Below are 7,306 nucleotides of genomic sequence, written 5' to 3'. Positions count from 1 at the left end.
TCCCCTTTTGTTAGGGAATGATTTAGCAGGTGGACAAGTTTTTCCTGAAGTGCATTTAACAATAAATCCTAATTCTGAGGAAACACAGAGGGATTCTAACACAGATTCTTCCTGTGTTATAACAAGAGCTATGGCTAAAAAGACTGATGTAAAGGATGAGGTTGTTACCCATGACTGTTCAAATCAAGATTCGGATTTTGAGGATGTATCAGAAACTTTTTTACCTACACTATTTGATCAGGATTTTGGTGGTAGGTCTGACCAGGAAGATTTGTCTTTATCTCGGAAGGCGATGATAGCAGAGCAAGGTAGAGATCCTGAGATAGTTAAATTAAAAGAACAAGCTCTTCCAGATAATGAAATTGAAAAAGTGCCAGTAGGATATTATTTTGAAAAGAGAGTGTTAATGAGAAAGTGGAGATCGCCTACAATTCCTGAGAGTGAGTAATGGGAAGTTAATCATCAGATAGTAGTTCCTAAAGTTTATTGAAATGAGATTTTGACTATGGCTCATAGTATTCCTTTCGGTGGTCATTTAGGTGTAAAGAAAACTATGAACAAGGTTTCTAAATATTTTTATTGGCCTATTTTAAGAAAAGATGTGGCAACATTTTGTAGAACATGTCATACGTGTCAAATTGTGGGTAAACCTAATCAGGTTACTCCAGTGGCTCCACTGCAACCAGTTCCAGCATGTGGTGAGCCGTTCTCAAAAATCATTGTAGGTTGTGTAGGTCCTTTGCCAAAGACTAAAACTGGACATAAATATTTGTTAACTATTATGTGCACAGCGTCTAGGTTTCCAGAGGCAGTACCTCTTAGGAATATGTCTAAGAACGGGAAAGACGGCAAGGATGGTAAACCTCCGGTTAAACCGAAAGCTACGGATCTCCCTCCGACTGAATCACTGGTGACTTTGAAAGCGATATCGGAGTTAATTCAGAGGGAAATTTCAACCTCTGTTAGGGAGATGATTCGTACGGAAATTGCAGGCTTTGTTAAAGACCTGATTCATACGGAAATCTCAACTAATTTCCAGAAAATTGCCGATTTAATTGATAAGATGCAAACATGTATTGCGGAACATCAGTCGGCTATATCTGATCTTCAAAAATTCGCGCAACAAAGTGAGCTTAAGATGGGGAAAATCGAAGAAACAATTAATGTAATGAAGAAGAAACTTGACTTTTTGACTTTTAAAAACTCTGACTTGGAATCTAGAATGCGACGGCAGAATTTACGAATGATTGGCGTGAGGGAAGCCGTTGAAGCTAACAACCCCATGAAATATTTCTCCCAACTTTTAAAAGATGCATTCCCTACTGTATTTCCTGACCAACCACCGCTACTGGATCGTGTTCACAGAATCCCATCATACTCGTCTAGGTCAGATAGACCTAGGCATGTTATCTTACGTTTTCATTACTTTCAAGACAAGGAGAGACTGTTTCGATTCGCTCGATCTAAAGGTTTCATTGATTTTTCGGATCTTAAGTTCCGATTCGTGGAAGATTTCAGTAAACCAATCTGGGACCAACGGGTCCGTTACAGATCCGTGATGTCGGAATTCTATAAGATGGATTTAAGACCAGCGCTGCTGTACCCTGCACGTCTAAGGATTCGCATGTCAGATGGAGTCCTTCGTTTTTTTGATTCTCCATCGGATGCCCAGAGTTATCTGGATCAACTTTCATCTCCAACATCTTAATTGCCTTCTTTTTAATTTTCTCCGTTGATCGGAGGCTGTGAATTGGTTGGTTTTAACTTTTCTGTGCCCTATTTGGGCAGAAAAGTTTACTTTCGATTTCTTAATATGGCTGCTAAACTTTCTTTTTAACTACGTCATTTCTTTCTTTTCCCAGGGGATTCTGGGTGGTTACTTCCCTTTTGTCATCTTACGTATTTCCTGTGCGGCCTTAAATTTTGTAGTTTTTGTTTAAATTTTATTCTGTTTTGCTTTTTATAATCACTTTATGTTAATAATCCTATTTTTTTTTGTTGCTGTGTCTATTCATGAGTTTGAGGTTTATTGTGGTTTTTTTTAAATATATATTTTCCGGCTTTTGTTCTGTTCTGTGTGTATTCTAATTGAGCTAACTTTTTTTTTACTTATTTTTTTACTGTTTTACAATTAGCTGATCCTTTTCATATTTATACCTTTTTTTTAGGGAGCGTATACCGGAAGTCATGGGGGTAGTTTTAGCGCTTGCTTCTTTCTGGCGGGTCTGCTTTAGATTTTGCCTTGGGGTCTTGGGCTGGGGGGTGGCGGGAGGGGCTTCACGTTTTAGTTTGTTTTTCTTTGGGCTATATACATTATTGAAGTTCTGGTTGCGTCCTTTTCCCCGGTATCTTTTGTATGTTCTGTTTCCTCTCCGGGTTTGTGGGTCGCGCCTATTGTCAATCCTCCTTGTTGTGGGTTGACTTTAGGATTTATGGAGTCTATTATTAATTTTGTCTCCTGGAACACTAATGGTCTTAATCATCCTATTAAAAGAAAAAAAGTTTTTAAAGTGTTCCGGAGACTTAAAGCACAAATTTTATTTTTACAAGAGACCCATGTACGGAGGGGGGACAGACTACGTTTTTTCAAATTCTGGAAGGGACAACAATTTCATTCGAACTCCAATGCTAAGATTCGAGGCGTCTCTATTTTTATAGATTCCTCAGTTACTTTTATACAACAGGATATTATCTCTGATCCGAATGGTAGATTTTTATTGGTTAGTGGTTTACTATTTAATAAAAAAGTAGTTTTGGTTAATGTTTATGCTCCTAATATGGATTGTCCGGAATTTTATAAATCATTGTTTGATCAGTTTCCGAATTTGAACGAGTTTTCATTGATTTGGGGCGGAGATCTTAATACCTGTTTATCTCCAGCTTTGGACCGTTCGGCTCCTTTACGGACTTTACCTAATAAATCTGCAAATTTGATTAATTTTTTCCTTTCTGATTCTGGGTCGACGGACATCTGGCGTTTTCTGCATCCTCAGGAAAAAGATTTTTCCTTTTTTTCACATGTTCATCATTCCTATTCAAGAATTGATTATTTTTTTATTGATTCTCGTCTCATTCCTTCAGTGATTAAATGTGATTATGATTCTATAACCATTTCGGATCATGCTCCACTTAAGCTTTCTATTAAAATTATGGCCAATATACCAAACAATAGACAATGGCGTTTTAATTCGCTGTTGCTTCAGGACTCGGACTTTGTTAATTTTATGAATGAACAGATTGAGCTTTTTTTTTACAATTAACCATACAGAAGATATTTCGGTTAACACTCTTTGGGACACTTTTAAAGCCTATATTCGGGGTCAGATTATTTCGTATTCCGTTGCTTTGAGGAAGAAACAGAAGCAGGAGGAGATGGCAATTGTGGACAAGATTAAAGAAATTGATAAGAAATATGTTATGGCTCCTTCTGAGGAGCTATACAAACAAAGAACTGAACTTCAAATGGAACACAGTTTACTACTCTCGTCCTCGATTGTAAACCAATTAAAGAAAACAAGAAGTGATTTTTATGTTCACAGTGATAAAATTGGCAAGCTGCTGGCTAATCAATTGAAATCTAATTATGTTAAATCTCAAATCAATCAGATTTATAACCAAAATGATCGATTGATATTGGATCATGTGGGGATTAATCAAACCTTTTGTGATTTTTATTCTTCTTTATATCAATCAGAGTCTCCTCGAGATTCTAAATATATGAATGATTTTTTAGATAAGTTAGACTTTCCTCAGATTTCACAGGATATGTCTTCTTTATTAGATACTTCCATTACAATGGATGAGATTAAGAATGTTATTTTTTCTATGAATCTGGGGAAAGCTCCTGGCCCTGATGGGTTTACCGTTGAATTTTATAAATGTTTTGCTTCTTTATTGATTCCTTGGCTCTATAAGGTTTTTGAGGCTTCTTTGAAACTTGGTAAACTTCCGGAATCTTTTAATAGAGCATCAATTTCTTTAATACTAAAGAAGGATAAAGACCCTGCTCAATGTGCATCTTATAGACCAATATCTTTATTAAATGTTGATTCTAAAGTTTTTTCTAAGTTATTAGCAAATAGACTAGAAAAAGTACTTCCTTCTATTATTTCGGAAGACCAAACGGGTTTTATTAAAGGTCGTTACTCTTTTTATAATATTCGTACATTGTTAAATATCGTTTATACTCCCTCACAAAATGTTCCTGAGTGTGTTATTTCTTTAGATGCCGAGAAAGCTTTTGATAGAGTAGAATGGCCTTATTTATTTAAGGTGCTTGAAATGTTTAATTTTAGCTTGAAATTTATATCCTGGATTAAACTGTTATATCACTCCCCTGTAGCCTCGGTTCGTACTAACTCTTTAAACTCACCTTTTTTTCCTCTCTTTCGTGGTACTCGACAAGGCTGTCCTCTTAGTCCCCTATTATTTGATATTGCATTAGAACCTCTTGCAATTGCTATTCGAGAATCTTCAAATATTACTGGGATAACTCGGGGATTAAAGTCCCATAAATTATTACTCTATGCTGATGATTTACTTTTATATATTTCTAATCCTGAGAGATCTATTCCTGTTGTTTTAGAGTTATTAGCACAATTTGGTCTTTTCTCAGGTTACAAATTAAATCTTAGTAAGAGTGAACTTTTTCCGATTAATAAACATCTTCCCTTATATTATAAATTTCCATTTAAATTGATTAATAATTACCTTTCATATCTTGGGATTAAAATTACTTGTAAACATAAAGATTTATTTAAGACTAACTTTTTACCATTAATAGACCATATTACTCAACTTTCATCTAAATGGTTTCCCTTATATTTAACTTTGATTGGTCGTATTAATGCAGTTAAGATGTTTTTTTTGCCAAAATTTTTATATGTGTTTCAGGCATTACCAATTTTCGTTCCTAAATCTTTTTTTGATAAAGTCGACTCTAAAATTTCTTCATTTATTTGGCAGAATAAGAATCCGAGACTGGGTAAAATACATTTACAGAAAGCTAAGAGAGATGGAGGTTTAGCATTACCTAACTTTAGATTTTATTATTGGGCTATTAATATTCGACATATGAAATTTTGGTTACTTGACCGGGATATACTATCTATTCCTAAATGGGTAGCATTGGAATTACAATCTGTTCAGGGTTATACACTTGGTTCTATTTTAGGTTCATCTCTTCCTTTTGATTCGAAACGCCTTAAGCAGGTCTCTAACCCGATCGTTAAATATGCTTTGCGTATTTGGTTTCAATTCAGAAAATTTTTTGATCTTAATCAATTCGGGTTAGCGATTCCTATTTTAGGTAACATATTTTTTCCTCCCTCTTTTACGGATCGCGCTTTTCAAACTTGGAAGACTAAGGGTATTTTACGGTTTTTGGATTTATTTTTAGATGGTTCCCTTATGTCTTTTGAACAATTATCTAATAAATATAACTTATCAAGAATACATTTTTTTAGATATTTACATGTTAGAAATTTCCTAAGTACTATACTTTCTTCCTTTCCAATGCTTCCTCCTATATATATTTTAGATTCGATAATTAACCTTAATCCATGTCAGAAAGGTGCATCGGCTATGATTTATAATATTATTATGAAACTTAGGAAAGCTCCATTTGATAAGATTAGGGTAGATTGGGAACAGGAATTGGGGCTTACCATTTCTGTGGATGATTGGGGGCAGATTTTACAATTAGTTAATACTTCCTCTATTTGTGAAAGAAAGAAAGGAATATGACAGCCAAAACTGTGACAAAGGCTCTTATAAAATTTTTTACTTGTTTTGTGTTGCCTAAGGAAATACAATCGGATCAAGGTAGTAATTTTATGTCGGGATTGTTTCAGCAGATAGTTGATAAACTGGGAGCAAAACAGATTATCTCATCAGCCTATCATCCAGAATCGCAAGGAGCCTTGGAGAGATTTCATTCTACATTATAAACTATGATTAGGATATATTGTGTGGAAAATGTAAGGGACTGGGATGAAGGTATACATTTACTACTTTTTGCAGTAAGGGAGGCAGTGCAGGAATCATTAGGTTTTAATCCTATTGAACTTGTGTTTGGGCATAGAGTTTGAGGACCTTTAGCTTTGTTGAAGGAACAGTGGATTAGTAAAGATTTACACACTAATTTGCTAGATTATGTTTTAAAATTTAAAGAAAGATTATATAAAGCTTATAGTTTGACCACGGAAAATTTAAAATTAGCTCAAGAGAAGATGAAGACTTGGTATGATAAGGAAGCTAGGATGAGGTCATTTAAGACTGGGGATAAGGTATTGGTTCTTTTCCCGGTGCAAACAAAGCCATTATAAGCTAAATTTCATGTCCTTATGAGATTAAATCCAAGGTAAATGATACGGATTACGTGGTAAAAAAAACCCAGATCGAAGAAAGACGGCACAGCTGTGTCATATAAATATGATAAAAGCATATTATGAGAGAGAAGCTGATACGATGACTGATGTGATCAATAATGAGTCTGATCTTGATAAAAACTTAATGGATGATTCATCTGAAACTCATTTTAAACCCAACATTATTTCAGCCAGGTTGCCAAATTCAAAAATTCTCGAAAATATTGATGAAAAATTAGCTCATTTACAGCCAGAGCAGAGAGAGCAGATGAAACAGTTAATTTTTAAATATAGAGATTTATTTCCAGACGTTCCTAGAAGAACCACTGTAGCTACACATGATGTAGATGTTGGAGATGCAAAGCCCATAAAACAACATCCGTATCGAATGAACAGGGAAAAATGTGAACTTGCTGAACAAAAAATTAAGTAAATGTTAGAGAATGATATTATTAGACATTCTAATTCAAATTGGAGTTCACCGTGTGTTATGGTGCCTAAGCCAGACAATAGTATTAGGTTTTGTACAGATTACAGGAAGGTGAATTATGTGACAAAAACTGATGCATATCCAATCCCTAGGGTACATGATTGTGTGGATAAAGTTGGACAAGCCAAATCCCTTACAAAGATTGATTTATTAAAAGGTTATTGGTGTGATAGAGGTAGAGAGATTTCAGCATTTGTAACCCCATCTGGGTTATATGAATATAATGTTCTTCTATTTGGGATGAAGAATGCACCAAGTACTTTTCAGAGGATGATTAATAATGTGATTCAGGGATTAAAAGATACAGATGCCTATATTGATGATTTAGTTGCAGGAAACAATACGTGGAAAGCACATATTACTGCAGTGAAGAAACTATTTGAGAGACTTTCAAAAGCTAACTTAACTATTAACTTAGCTAACAGTGAATTTGGTCATGCCACTGTGA

This window comes from Mobula hypostoma, chromosome 28 (genome assembly GCF_963921235.1).
Source record: "Mobula hypostoma chromosome 28, sMobHyp1.1, whole genome shotgun sequence".
Taxonomy (NCBI): Eukaryota; Metazoa; Chordata; class Chondrichthyes; order Myliobatiformes; family Myliobatidae; genus Mobula; species Mobula hypostoma.
Note: the sequence above shows the minus strand (reverse complement) of the source record.